Here is a 15,227-nt window from a genome sequence, read left to right on the forward strand (position 1 = left end):
TGTCCCACGAGCTGCTTCCCCGCTTGCCCCTCACCCGCCTCTCCCACTGGCGGCCCCCGGCAGCCGCTCTTGAACTTGGGGCGCTGCTGCTCTGAGGAAAGCCGCCTCCCGGGCGCGGGCGATGCTTCAGGCCCTCGGGATCCCCGGACATAGTGGGCACCGCTGTGCCAAGCTGCCCTACCCCTTCAGCCACACCTGGAGCCCGCCTTGCCTCTGCCCTGCTATACAGTCCCGGCTTCAAACGGAGTTTCCAGACCCTCGCACAACTCGGCTGCTTCCCTCCCCGGCTCAGAGAAGCGAAGCGGGCAGGAAGCAGGGGGAAAACTTAGTGCAAATGCCCTGCCCTTGGCAAAGCGCAGTGGAGAAGGAGGCACGAGGTGCCTTGGGACGCCAGGTGGCGCCTCACCGATACCAGCTGCTGCACCTTGTGCCCAGACCTACATCTGAGTGCCCCAGGGGATGGGAGCTTGGAGGCATTCAGTGACAGCCGCTGGAGAAGCGCCTGTGGAGGACTGGCTTTGTTTTTCTTCGGGAAAACTTGCATCTGGGATCGGTCCCTTCCCTTTGTCCTTTTAAATGGTGTGTCCAGGACTACACAGAGAGGGAAAGAAAAACAGGTGGACCTGAAGTCCAACCAAGCAGAAGAAAATGCTGAACAGGCTCAGCAAGTCATGGAAGAATAGCTAAAAGGTCCCTTCCAGCCCTACTTCTCAATGAGCCCTTCTACGTGTGCAATTAATTCGAAGCAATAAACTCCAGCGCATATCATGACAGAGTTTATTGCTCCCTGATGCAGTGTTTGAACGTGAGCCTGGCCCACAGCAAGCTGAGCCAGAGTGGAGCAGCCCCGGCTGGCAGAGGGTCCAGGGTGTGGGGGTCAGCCTGCCAGCCTGGGGCTGCTTCAACTTGGCTCAGTGTGCTGCAGAGACTGGCTGGGGCAGTGTGATCCAGTGCGGGGCTAGCTGGCAGGCAGCTCCTGCCCTGAAGCACCCTCATGCCCCAGCCAGCCTTGTCAGCATCTGCACATGCGTTGCCGTGCAGTAAATAACTCCGCAGTAGGATAGTATTTGCATTGTGTTGTATTGTATTGATATAGTACTTGTACTCATGCAGAGTTTTTTAATTTCCTGTGGCCTAATAACACCGCACGTGTAGACATGAAGGTTTTACTGATGAGCTAATTAGGCAGCTCCGCAGTAAGTACATTTGTACATATGCATGCATGCCCTGCAGTGCCTGGTGCTGCAGTGGACGCATTTGTATAAATGGTGAAATGCGTGTCAACGCTGAGAAAATGGTGGCGGCACACTTTTGTGAAGTAAAACACATCAAAGATGTGTTAGTGCAAAAGCACACCGCCAAAGCACACCACCGCCATTTTCTCAGCACTGACGTGCATTTCGCTGCTTATACAAATGTATGCAACGCAGCAATGGGTGCATCAGTTTGCATGCTCCACAGACTCGATTAATTGAGTCTGCTCTCACGTGCTGGATTTCTGGTGTGTTGGAGCAGATAAACGCATGTGTATAAGTGTCCTAAATGTCTCGTGAAGGTGTGCCTGTGACTCAAAGGCACCAAGCATCTTCTGTGAGCATGGACGACCACCATGTTATGGTCCTACGCAAAGATGAAAACACATGTACATTCAACATATTTTAAATAGTTAAATCACAAAGGCAAATTCCACTTGCACTTAGGCACGTCAGTCCTGAGTAATATGCTTGATCTTGATGGAATTCCTTCATCAGAAGGGTATTGTACGGAGGGCAGAATCTGGCATTCAGGAAAAGGTTGGGGAACTTGGCCGGCAGGGAAAGGTGTTGTAATTTGGCTTGAACTCACATTCCTGCCTTCATTGTTGCCTAAGAGGAGAGCTGGTTCCCTATTCATGTGTGTGTTTGTGTTGGGGGGGAGGGGGTGGGGACTGGTGGTTGCTAAGTAGAATTTAGTCACTCCAAGCTGAAGGAAATGATGGCCTGGGTGGTACAAGGGCTTATTGTACTCAGGGATGGTGAACAGAAGGAGCCTTGATGAAGACTACTGTGGACCTGATAGAGCCCTGGGGAAATGGCTGTGTGCAACATGGGTAGTCAGGTACATATGATATTGATGTACCACGTCTCAGTCAGCTGTAAAGGAAGAGAACAACAAGACGAAATGAAATGAATGGCATGGTCTAAGTACACTTGATCTTGCCTCAGAGCAGGGTGACCTTTCAACTTCACATCCCTGTGACTATAGGAGAAATATAGGATGGAAAATAAAAAGTGAGAAGACGGGGAATTATAACAGTCAAAAAAATATTTTCTCTGTCAGGCCTTAAACCTGCACTTAACTTTAAGCACACAATTAATCCTACTGACTTCGCTTGGCCTACTTGAATACTTAAGCATGCAGTTATATTCACAGTTGTAAAACAGCAGCAGCAACAAAATCGCTAATAAATTAGCAAACATGCATATCCACTGTTTCCCTGATGATGTTTCTTGTACAAGTTCTAGTTCCTATTACTTTTTTGGTCTTTTTTCTCTTTTCTTTGTCCCTGCCCTGGTTTTGTCTGGTTTACCTCCCACAGCCAACCCCTACTGCTCAGCTGAGGCAGCGTGGATCTGTCACTGAAAAAAAACTTACAACATTGTTTATATGCGTTTGTGGATCAAGGTTGTGACTTAGTTGTGAAATAGCATGGCTCCACCTTGCTTATGTTAAAAACAAACCTACAAAAATAAATCTAAGCCCCGGTACCTATCTAGGTTAAAAGGCAGTGTATCAGATAGGTGTCTGGCCTAATGCTAATTTGGTATTTTAAATATCTAAATAGCATCTTGGTAGATGTGTTTTCCATTTTTAAGCTACATATAATATGCTTTTTCTTTCAGTTTTTATGTACTTTGTCTTCAGAACAGAAACTGTTTTCTTACAGTGTATTTGGATCACCCTGTATTGGCTGAGGCCTTTAAGCAACACTGTAATACAAATAGTAATAAATGGTATTGTGTCTGCTCCTAGGGGCACCATGCTTGGACAACAGCTTTCTTAAAATATGTGGCTATTTCAGACTTAAGTGCCATCTATATCTGGACCTGTACATAAATGTGGTTCTATTTTCATAGGTTCTGGGTATTGAAAACTGCTGTTACTATGCATCTTTGAACATGGGTCCAATTTTAATAAGGCCCCTAAATAGTTTTCATAATTTAATAGAAATATAGTCCAAAAAGGGGCAGTTACATCATCTAGTCTGACCTCATGCCAAATACCTGATATTACATGAAACCTGTAGGCATTAGTTAAGCCAGATCTCAATCTTCTGACTCCATATCTAGTGATCAGTATGGCCATGATCATGTGAGAAAGACGTTAACAGCCAAGTGCCTAAGAGAGTTTCTGTACTACTTTAGAGCACTAGCCCACCTTGCTATGTCCTCCCATGGCCAGTCTCTGCTTTTATAGAAGAAGGAAGAAAAAGAGGCTAGCTTCAGTTTGCCAGGTTTGAAAATTGGCTCTGTGAAGTATCCTTTCTGTGCTCTTTCCTGAGGTAGTGTACTTTTCCATGTGCTAGAGCCAAAGGCACATGGAGATAGGGGGAGGGATCAGAATTTATTTAACAAACATTTTGCATCTGTTCTGGCCAGGCTGGGGTAGCTCTTCAGATTACTCTTGCTTATATCTTCCCCACCAACCCAGAAAAGGTCCTCTTTCCTCGTTTTTATTTCCTTTAGTTTGAGTTTCCTTCCTTTGCTCCCTCTTTCTCTCCCAGTTCCATTGTCCCTCTGCTTCCCATTCTGATATCATGCCCCTCCTCTCTTGGCTTAACTCTCTATCTCTCTCTTCTCCTTCTGACTTGGCTACATTGTGAGCTGAATGCAGGGTGGGGACTTGGGAGGGAGGGACTGCAAGTGGCAGCCTGGGTTGGCTGAAATCCTGTTCAGGCTCAGTGCTCTCTGTGGGCAAGTGCAGGTCACAGTACTCCCTGAGCAATTTACTTCTCATAAATACTTTTTTCTCTTCTTTCTGCTGGCTTCCTGGAGCATGTGTCCTGAGGACTTAACCCTTTAAAATGTGCGCCAAGGTAAGATCTTTTCATGTGGGATGTTTCTCTCCACACAGAAACTACAAGCAATGGAGTTCAGGAGAAAAAGTTAAATACCCTTTACAGGCAGGTCAAGAGCATTCCAAAAAGGGGAAATTGAATTATGCAAGAGGCTCTAACATGATCTTGCTTTATCAAGTTTCTTGCTTCAGTTTCATTGGTAGAATTTTCTTTTCATGGCTTTTGAAGGTAGGATAGAATACCACACTCAAGTGTCTGATGAGCTTTTGTCACTCAAGTGTCTGATGAGCTTTTGTTGTTGAACAGAAACTGCAAAGTCTTTTAGATAAACCCTTCTTCCTGTAGCTGTAATGCCCTGTCAGAGATACTGTGTTACCTGTGTTTCCAATCAAACCAGTTTTTTTGCGATAAGCGTGTGTGTGTGTATAGATATACATTTAATTAGTTTAAAAAAACCACTTGTATGTGTGGTATGTGTGTGTATACACGCTCTCACATACGCACAAAATATATATTAAAAAACCTGAATCTTTGATAAGGACAAGAGAGGTGAGTGTAATATTTATCTCAGTCCTTTTAGTATTTCTTTTCTGCTCTTTCCTTGTTTCCCATATGTTGGGTTACTCTAGTCTTTTACAGACCTGAAATGTCTGTGTTCTGAACTGTACGGGGACTGTTGCTCATTTCTGTAACTTTTCAATCTTGTCCTAATTAAATGTAAATATATGCATAATGATTTGCATTTCATTAGCTTTAAAAGAACACTGTCATGTTAAAAATCATATTTTTTTAGAACCTAATTTTCTTGCCTGTATAACAAACAGCACCTGGTATTCACAGCCAAAAGAACATTGAAAACTTAATTTACTTTCAGCACCCTATGATGTTTGCTTTGTACCTTTTTTTAGCTTTGAATCAGATAGTGAAAACAATTACATTTGTTTGTGGTCAGCTTCTAATCAATTCTACTTTCACAGTTCAATACAATGCTACAGGGTTTATGTTACATATAGAGCACATGAACGTTTGTTTTTAAATAAATAATTTCAGGTGGGGTTATGTGCAAGTGTTACAATTCTACTGGTAGAATTGCAGTTCTACTGGTAGAAAACTTAAGTGTGCAAGCATTCGCAGTAGTTAGTGTGGTCTGAGAATGGTCCCTATGGTATAAATTCAAATCTTGACAAGGTAGAAGTCTCATCCTGTCAGGGTTCTACCAGCTTAACAAATATTTGTGCATTTACCTGTCTGACAGAAGCTCTCCCATTGTCCTCTGGCATCTTAATGTGCTTTGCCCTGGCTTTCTTCCCTCCAGAGAGAGATTCTGACTCAGCTGGATTCCCACTGCTTCAGTTGAGTCACAGACCAAATCCCTCCCTCTGTTATCCCCAGGGCTGGGAAAACCCATCCTCTCTCTCTGCGGCCCCAGATAGCTGCAGCTGTTAATCCCTCGCCCCCCCACAACATTAAGCAGGCAAGGGAAAGACACCTAACCACTCCCCACATGTGCCTGCCAACTTCCTCCTGGACCTGGATCCTGCACTGGTCCCCAGCCTCCTGATTCACCCATGCCAGTGACTCAGACTCTGCAGACCAAGTTGGGCAGATTTTTTTACTATGTCTCTAATCTGCCTAGGGAATGGCAGGAGCAATGCAATCTCTCAGACCCAGAGTCCCTTGATCCTCCCCACAGATCCCAGACCCTGAGCTATTCCTGGAGCTGGATCAACCACCTCCTTCCACCACCAGCATGGGATGGCCTGCCCCCACCCCTGCCTCTACTATTCAAGTAGCCCCTTGACTCACCGTGCTGGGACCCAACCTATCTGTGTTGATGATCAAGGGGAAATGTTTGGGGGCTCTGGGAACTCTGGGGGTCAATGAAGGTTGGGTATGGATGGGGGTGGGTGGCAGCCCAACCCCCTCCTGTGCCCAAGGTGTATTGACATGCCTGGTACCTGGAGCTCCCCAACCCTCAACCACCAACATAGACTGGTCTCTCAGGTAGAGTCCTTCTTGGGGAGTTATAGGGCTCTGGGAATGGAGGGGGCCTTGTTAATGCACTTTGGGGTATTAGAGGAGGCAGGGACACAAGACTCTGATTCCTTCCCCTCCCTGCAAATTGCATTGATCCCTACTGTAGTCATAGCTCCCAGACCACCCCCCACTCCTGGAACTGGACACCTCAGACCTGCCCCCGACCCCCAACAGAACCAGACTGCCTCAACCTGGTTCCCCATACCCAGACCTGCTGGCACCTAATCCACCAGTACCTAGACAGCACCCAGTCCACCAGCACCCAGATAGCACCTGACCCTGACCAGACTCACCCAACCTGCACTGGAACTGGGTCTTGACTGGTACTAAAGAAGTAAGGATCCATTTGGCTGCTGGATGGGAAATTGACCAGCTTGAAAAGACAGCAGCCCCACTCTGGGACTGCTGTCTGAATGCCTAACAGCTGGGAGGGAAATTGGAGCATGTTGTGGAAAAGGGATATGTGGGCCAGCCAGTTTACTTTGACATGTGCTCTAGGGTGCTGTCACCTGTCTCCAAGCCTGGGAAGCCTTTGAAACAGGCTTGGATGTGAGCTGCTGGGCCCCAGTCTGGGTGCCATCAGCAATACAGTCTGTCTGTGAGCATTTAGTCAGTCCCATGAATGCTTGTACAGACTTCTAGGCTAAGTACAGACAGTCAAAAAGCCCAAGGCTGAATTGATTCAGTCTAAACTGCAAAGATTGAACCAATAAGCAAATGAGCAGACATTCACTTTTGATCTGGAAAATGCAGCCACATGCCTGCACTGGCTCAAGCCAGAAGCCAGGGGGTACTAGAGCATAGCTCTCTGGCATGTAGCCAGCATAGGCTGCGTGTTTGCTTCCTTTTCCTGCTGCCCACTGAGGTGTCTGGGATTTGCAGTCCACAATCACTGCAGCAGGACTCTGCAGGATTGCTCAACGCTTTCTCTTCCTGCTTCCAGGTGCCTCGGGGATTTGTTGTCCACAGTTGCAGGCAGCACTAAGCAAGCAGGGCAGGGCAGCTCTGTAGTCATGGGAAGGGAAGTTTAACTCCCCTCCCTGGCCTCAGACCCTTGGTAGAGAACACATCTACCAAGATGCTATTTAGATATTAAAAATACCAAATTAGCATTAGGCCAGACACCTATCTGCTACACTGCCTCAGTCTCTAGAAGTGGTTTACCTGGGGGTGGCCAGTGAGCCATCCAGTGAAGCCAGTGAGCCACCCATACTGCTCCAGCTAGGGAGCAGAGGGGTGGGGCAAGCCTTGCTCTCTGGAGCAGACAGCCCAGCCCAGGGCTGCAAAATGCAGGGATGCTGGGGGACTCTGATTTAACTTGAACCAGGAATGGGTCTGGAATAGAAGTTTCATAAACTGATTTGACCTAAATTAGTTAAGTCTGATACTACTTTCAAACAGGTTTATCTTAAACCAGTTTCAGCCATTATGAAACTGGTTTATGTTTACTGAACTTCTATTGTGTTACAGGTTTAAGTCAGTTTCTGATCACTTAAACTTGTTTATGTGTAACTTCTGTCCCTAGCCCTATTGGTAGGGTTTCCAGCTGCTTAAACTGAACTGCTTAGTGCTTGCATGCACTCTAGTGTTTAGTTGTAATACAAAAGCTTTTGAATGCCATAGCCAATCAATACCAGAAATTCTGGGGAATGTTCTGGGCACCAGTAGGCAGAATCTTATTGATTTTGGTGCAAATAGGAAAGCCAGAAAAAAGTAAAGAGGAAAAGCCTCTGTGAGAATTGGGTAGCAGTAAAGTTGGAATCCAGGACCTTCAGATCCACAGCACAAACTGTTACAACTTGAATAACTATTAGCAGAAGTACACTGTTATTCTCTGTCTAGACCAGCCACTATAAGGAAATATGACACACATTTTTGTCAGTGTATTACATATTTATTTGATGGCAGAGAAATAAAGGGAATAAAAAAGCTTGGGTTCTAACAGTTTTGGAGAGGAGTACAGTCTACTGTTTAGAGGCAGTGTAACTGAATATGTAGATTTGGGACACTCATTCAGAAATTGTGGCTTTGTATTAGAGACCTGCAGCCAGATTCCACGCTTGGCTATGAACCAGCTCCACCTGTGATTAGAGAAGGACATGGATGCCACAAGCAGAATTAATATTCTATTGCATTAGTATCCCTACATATCAAGGGTGTGAGTCTCCCTGTCATTGCAGGGAGTGTCTCTCTGTCTATCCATGCTGAACCTATATTCTGGGGTACATAGTAGAAATACCTACTTTGAAGAGCTGCCAGTCTTTGAAAACAAGATATTAATAGTACTGTAAATATTATACAGCACTGGTGCATGACATTCCAGAGATTAATAGTTAGCTCTGTGGATTCATGAAAATGAGTGAAAATGTAGCTTTGGGGGTTCATTTTGATCTAATAGATTAGATATCTGTGTCTTCTTTTTTGAGGGGATGTGTGCCTAAACATTATCCTAATATGGGTAAGAAGTAAATTAAAAATACACAGAGATAACACACTAGTTATGGATCAGATTTCAGATTAAATTTAAGTTTATCACTCCATTTTACCTTCCCTTACAATACTGTATTTACCAGGTGCTTTGCAGTACTCAGGCTGAACAAGTTGAGCAGAGTTTTAATTTTGATTCTAACCTTCCTAGGGCTTGTGAGCTTAAATGGCTTCTGAAATGTTGGTAGATTATATTTTTTGTTGAATTTTTGTTAGTGTGTCGTACATGTATATGAAAAATCATTATACAGTCATTTTGAAAACTAATATATATTAGCCCAACAGATTTTAGAAATGGAGCTGAACTATGAAGACATAGTCACACTAAGCAAGCTTTCAAGATATCTTTAATGAAGAAGTAATGTAAATTATAACACTAAAATTACAATAATAATATATAACTACTAATAGGTATATTAAATACTTTCTTGAACATGGGAGAAATCAAACAGAGCCAATTTTTTTTGCTCACTCACCCAAGCTTCTTTACCTAGCACCTCTGAAAGGCCTTGTCTGTAGTTCATTTCTCAGAGTTACAGTCCTTTGCTTATTCTAGCTGTGTAAACTGTTTATTGAAGATCAAGTCTGGAACTTGGAATTTCCTCTAACTTATTTTCCCCAAGCAGAGATGAATTCAGCTGTCACTGGGGCAAGTGAAATTTCAGGACGCTGACTTTTTTTCAGAAAGAATATTCATATTATAATAGGAAACTAGATTGAAAAAGGAAATTACCATTTAAATAAGCTATTGTTAATATAAAATAAGATAGGAATCGGATGTAAAACTGGTATAACATATATTACAATTGTTTTATATGCACACTATTTACCTTTTAAAATTTAGGAATTAAACCAAAGGGAAGGCAGAGATTGACATTAAATAAGTCAATGATGGTCATAAAATGGTTCTGAGCAATAGTAAGCATGTACCTCTGTCACCACAACCATGAGAAAATGTCTATAAAAAAAGTTTCCCAAATGCCATTTAAAGACTTTTCTATTATTCGAGTGCCAAAGGAATTCACCTGCTTGCCTTCCAGCTTTCTGCTGAAAGAATAGAAAACCAGTGGGTTAGTACTCATTCATCAGCATTTGTTCATTTTCTGTTGAAAGACTTTCACATAGTATGGAAACAGACGCATTGTGCTCAGCAATGTGGCTCTATTTCTAGATCTAAAATGAGATATGCATGGTTGAGGAGGTGGACGTTGAGTGAGGGGATGCTAGAGAGAGGATGTGGCCAGAGCATAAATCCAGTTCACTGTATGCAAGTGATGTGTATAAACATCATAATTAGGATTTTCAGTTAGTACAACTGCTGGGCTGGACATACTCTTACATCAGAGGTGGGCAATTATTTTGGGTGGAGGGCCGCTTACCGAATTTTGGCAAGCTGTCAAGGGTCGCCCCTTGACAGGTGCCACGCTCCCTGGTCGCCATCTTGTGATTGGAAGTCCCACTCCCTAACCCCTGACGTTTGCCACCAGATGTCCCTCCCCTTGCCCCTTTCAGCAAGGGGTTTTGCCATCTCAGAACCAGAAAAATACCAAATTATATTCTAAAAAGTGAACATCTACAACATTCATTAATTTGTCATCTTTGACAGGCAGCCAGGAGCAGGTAAATGTTAATTTTTGAAATTTTTTAGGGGCCCCACAAGCCGGATAGAATGGCCTGGTGGGCCAGATTTGGCCTGCGGGCCATATTTTGCCCACCCCTGTCTTACATGCATGTTTCCAAACAGCACTGAAACTGAGACCAGAGGAACTCTGTCAAAGAAATGTATCAGGGGAGTTCTGAATGTCTCTGTTTTCCCTACTGTATGCTGGCACAGTATTTTCACCAACCCACCAGAAGACAGTTCCTCTCCTCCCTCCAACTTAGTTTTTACCATAGTGGACTTGTGAGTAAATAAGAACTTTAATTAAGAGCCTTTTTTGTTAATTCATTAGCAGTTTTTTGCACCCCTCATTTTTACCCGCAGGATCAGAGAGATAAATTACAATATTAGATACTACAGTATTTTTCTCTAGACCACAATGTACATTGTGATACATAGGCATCCAGGCTGGGACATACACAAGGAAGTTGTAGTGCATGCCATTTGGAACCAAAAATGAATAGCACTTTACCTGTTTTTCCTGGGAAGTAAAATGAGAGCAAATAGTTCAGGATTTTGCATAACTCATATTCTGTCTAATCTACTTATCTGTAATGCTTTTGGAATCATCTAAGCAGTTGCTATACCATCTCTCCTGTGGAGGCCTTTGATTCTTGACTCTAGTGTTCTCAAAGTAAATTGTGTTAATTTCCCTGGAGCCAAATGTGGTGTCTGACATTGAATATTATTATATGTCCAACCCTCTGGTGGTGCTGTTATCATAAAGTTTTGATGGGTTTCATGGCATATTGACTGTCATATCAATATAATTTATTATTATTTACACAGAAAATTTGGATTAAAAACATGGAACAGATTTTTTTTTAAATGGTTGGTTGTTGGACATGTTAAATTATTGCATTTGATCATTTCATATACTTTAAATCAATGGTCAGTATTTAGGCTAAGGATATCTGACTTTTCATTATTATTATTTTTTGCATACAAAACATTCAGTGAATTTTCATTACTGAGCTAGTACTTCCCAAAATTTCAGATGCTAAAGGACTCTCATGCATATCTGCAATTCAGGGCTTTGTGGCAATATGGTTCTGGGATTAAAGTCCTAATGATTACACACAAAGGATGTTTACTCTAACTGGGTTCATTTTGGATGTGAACCCCAGAAACACTGTACAGTTAAGTGTTGATTTTTATGAACAACACTGAGGGCACAACAAGCTTTCAAAAAAGGCGACTGAAGTCTGTGTGGGCCGGGAGCGCCCCGAGCCCTTTTTCGCGCTGCACGCGGGCTGTGGCCAGCAGCCCGGGCACGCGGGGGCGGAGAGGGAAGGCCTTCACTCTGGAATTAGGCACGGACGCGTATCGGTAGTTTAAAAGATTGTTTACTTACACCGAGATGGCAATGGTGTAGGCTGGAAAGCTTGATTAAGTTGCAGTTACAGACAGACACAACACAGACGGTCTCGTGGAGGTTGCTAGGCTCCACGGTGCAGAGCTCCGGATGCTCTGGGTGAACAGGCCACCAATGTAGAAATCGTAAATACGTCTTATATTAGTTGCGCTCGAAGACGGGAAGAGGTGGGCGGTGGATCAGGTCGCCACGCTCCTCTGGATCTCACACAGGGTTTCTATTACCCTGCCGTGTACCCAGAGTCCCCATGAGATGGATGTGGCGTCCTCTTCGGCTTGGGCGGAAACTGCTCAAGCCTCTTATACAGCTAACAGGCCAATCGCTAGCCGCCACGTGTGAATAATTTAGCACTAGCCAATCACGGGGAACAAATTTGCATACCGGTGGCGGGAACTCTTTTGCACCGTGCATTCCTCTTGCAACATGAGCAATGCACCCTGCAAAAGAAGCTGCAGAAAAGGCGGGAAACTGGTCCCTGCACCGGGGTTTCCTCTTGCTACAGGAAACTCCCGTGCAATGCTCTGCAACTTAACGTGGATAATTCTGATGCCGAAGCGCACACACACAATCATGCCTTTTGGGTCATGACAAAGTCTACCAAAAGTAGAACGTGAAAAGCTGCATAGTGTTCAGATGTCCACAGTACAATAGAGCATAAACTCTATTGTCTTTATCTTGATGATAAAAACACCCTCTTTTTACCTATGTTACGTTGCAACCAAAACTTTACTGAGTTATTTAGTAAAGATGGGGGGGAGCCACTACAGAATCTTTTAATTTATTAAATATTAATGTGGCCTCCCACTACAGAAAGGATGTGGACAAATTGGAGAGGGTCCAGCAGAGGGCAACAAAAATGGTGAGGGGACTGGGGGACATGACTTATGAGGAGAGACTGAGGGAACTGGGCTTATTTAGTCTAAAGAAGAGGAGACTGAGAGCGGATTTAATAGCAGCCTTTAACTATCTGAAGGGAGATTCGAAAGATGATGGAGCTAGACTGTTCTCAGTGGTGGCAGATGACAACAAGGAGCAACAGTCTCAAGTTGCAGCAAGGGAAGTTTAGGTTACATATTAGGAATTTTTTTCTCAATAGAAGGGTAGTAAAACACTGGAACAGGTTACCCAGAGAGGTGGTGGAATCTCCATCCTTGGAAGTTTTTAAGACCTGGACAGACAAAGCTTTGGCCCAGAGATGATCCAGTTGGGGATGATCCTGCTTTGACCAGGGAGTTGGACTAGATGGCCTCCTGAGCTCTCTTCCAAACCTAATTTTCTATGATTCTATGATTCTGAGAGTGAGAGAAACTCAATTACCATTTCAAATAAAACACTAGAAATAGAAAAGTTCTAGACCAGCACTTATCTATAGAAAATTCTCCAGTGCTTTGATCAGCCACTGGTATTAGAACACGATCACATGGGATTGATAACTCTTAACCTCAGAAAAAAAAACAACCTAAATTTCATCTTGTTATTACCATATTTACCTGAATTCTAGAAAACTTTGAATCTAAGAACATCCCACAATAATTAGAGTCTTGTATGGAAATTTTTAAATTTGTTATAATTTCCTATGTATCAAATCTAATTATTGGAGGGTCATCTTAAATTTGTTACTAACTGCAGTAGGCTGGGTGGACCAGGCAGCCTAACTCTCACACCTTGCTTTCCTGCTACTTTCCTCTACATACCTGCCCCACCACTTGCACCTCTGTGCCTACCCCCTCAGCCACCTGCCTGACCTCCCCCATGTGCTGCTGCCCAATCCCTGATGTGTGCTGTTTCCTGATCCCTGAGACGCACTGCTGCCTGGTCTCGACCCTAGCCGCTGGCTCCTGACCGAGACTCACTGCATCTGCTGCTGATTCCATGCTGCTGACTCCAGACAGCAGCAATGAGGTGGCTCTGTTTTTGGGCCTAGTTCTAGAGCCAGAGTACTGCTCGTACTCAAATCGAGGACAAGGCTTGTTTTCCCCCATGTTGAATGGGAAAAGCCTCATCTTGAATTCAAGTAAATAGATATTATGATTCATGTAAGGCTGATAGTGTCCTATTTTGAACTTTACCTATTACTTGTATTTAACTACCCTAAACATCTTATCTCTTTGTGGGTCAAATACTCAACTTGAAGTCAATAGAATTATCCCTTGGGTTTTAATGTTAGATTTATCAAACTGTGACTGTCAAGATCACACTTTTAAGGGTTATTGGCTTGGACCCTGGCATAAGGCAGAGTAGACACAAAGGCTGATCACAGCTCCTCAGAGTGTTGAGTCTAACCCCTGCCCTGTCTCCAAAATATTAATTGCCCCCACTGCGAACTCTGAAAAGGGCTCTTTAGGTCACTGTTTTGCCTCTCTGTTTCTTGTGGGAATTTTGAGATGGGAGAGGGAAGAATCTGCTTTCATTACAGTATTTACATTAAAGGGATTGAATACAGCCCAGAAGCAGGCCCAGATAGCTTCCCAATAGGGAATTCTGAAGAAGACTTAAAAAGATTGCACGGTGAAGACAGGTAAGAAGATCATAGATAAGCAGGAAAGGAGAAATGAAAGAAAACAGTCTAGATCAAGACAGGAAACAAATGAGACAGACATTAGAGTAGGGCACAGGTAAAAATAAAGGGAAGAAAAACAGGAAAAATTGTATTTCAATAGAAATGTATCATGACATTCACAGCCAAGAAACACATTTTGCAGAACAGTAGGTTCACATACCAGGAAGGGTCTTGAGTACCAGAGGACACCTGAATCACCTGAAATAGGGTAGAAAATCTAAAGAAAAATAATCAATCATAAAATCACTAAAGAAAACAAGTCGTTTCAAATACCATGGACTTAAAACTTCCAGAGGACAGATCTCCATCCTCTGGCGAAAACTGAATCCCTTTGTTCCTCAGCAACTTGTAGGAGATTTAAAACCTTCCCAAAATTCATCTGCATCTTATATGACCTTTCATTTTTTCTCCTCAATAACAATTCATACTGAGCTACCATTTGAAAATGTTCCATTTCTTTGCTAAAAGGGGAAAGAGCTCCCCAAAAGTCAATCTGTGTAATGTTGAAGCTGGAGGTATGCGATGCTGGATTAGGTGTCAAAGATCAGAACTATTTGCTACTTCTTTGGACAACATCTCTTCATCCTTTCTTTTAATGACTTTTGTTAAGTCAAAAATAGGAGCTGGTCTTTTAATATTCCTCTATGGTTTTGTCGTGTTATGTTAATTATTGGAGCTGCATTACCCAATATATTGGTTCTACACTAATTTTCAGGTAAATTGTAACCCGTGTTTGAAGATTTCTGTCTGTTTTAGAATTTAGGTTAATATTCTGTTTGCTAGTACAAGTAGAGAAAGGCCTCTGACAGAAGTGTGACCAGATCTTGTAAATCTAATTTTGAAATGACCGCTGTTTATAACATTTATGATGCACAGCTGATTGTTGATAAACAGAGTTAGGTTTTTTTCAAATATGTATGTACAGACATTTGTGGAGGCTAGGGAAAGTTAGATCAAATTAAAAATGACCACCTGATATAATGTAAGTTGGGATGGGGGGCTAGGAGGGGTAGTTTGGGGGAATCAGAGGGGAAGCAGGGTCCAGAGCCAG

General features: G+C 43.3%; 1 protein-coding gene across 6 annotated transcripts in view; it reads left to right on the forward strand.

The window, feature by feature from the left end:
* Positions 1-15,227, forward strand: part of SHANK2 (SH3 and multiple ankyrin repeat domains 2) — an 810,144-nt gene that overhangs the window by 113,467 nt on the left and 681,450 nt on the right. For 2 of the 6 annotated variants that reach the window (XM_014517726.2, XM_014517750.2), the window contains exon 1: positions 3,977-4,075. The exons of 1 other annotated variant lie outside the window; for it this stretch is intronic. The gene's annotated coding sequence lies outside the window, so the exon portion shown is untranslated. Of the gene's footprint in view, positions 1-3,972; positions 4,076-15,227 lie in introns of those variants that run through there. 3 more of the 6 variants (XM_025197122.1, XM_014517581.2, XM_014517691.2) reach the window with 3 other exon arrangements.

Source organism: Alligator sinensis, unplaced genomic scaffold (genome assembly GCF_000455745.1).
Source record: "Alligator sinensis unplaced genomic scaffold, ASM45574v1 scaffold442_1, whole genome shotgun sequence".
Taxonomy (NCBI): domain Eukaryota; kingdom Metazoa; phylum Chordata; order Crocodylia; family Alligatoridae; genus Alligator; species Alligator sinensis.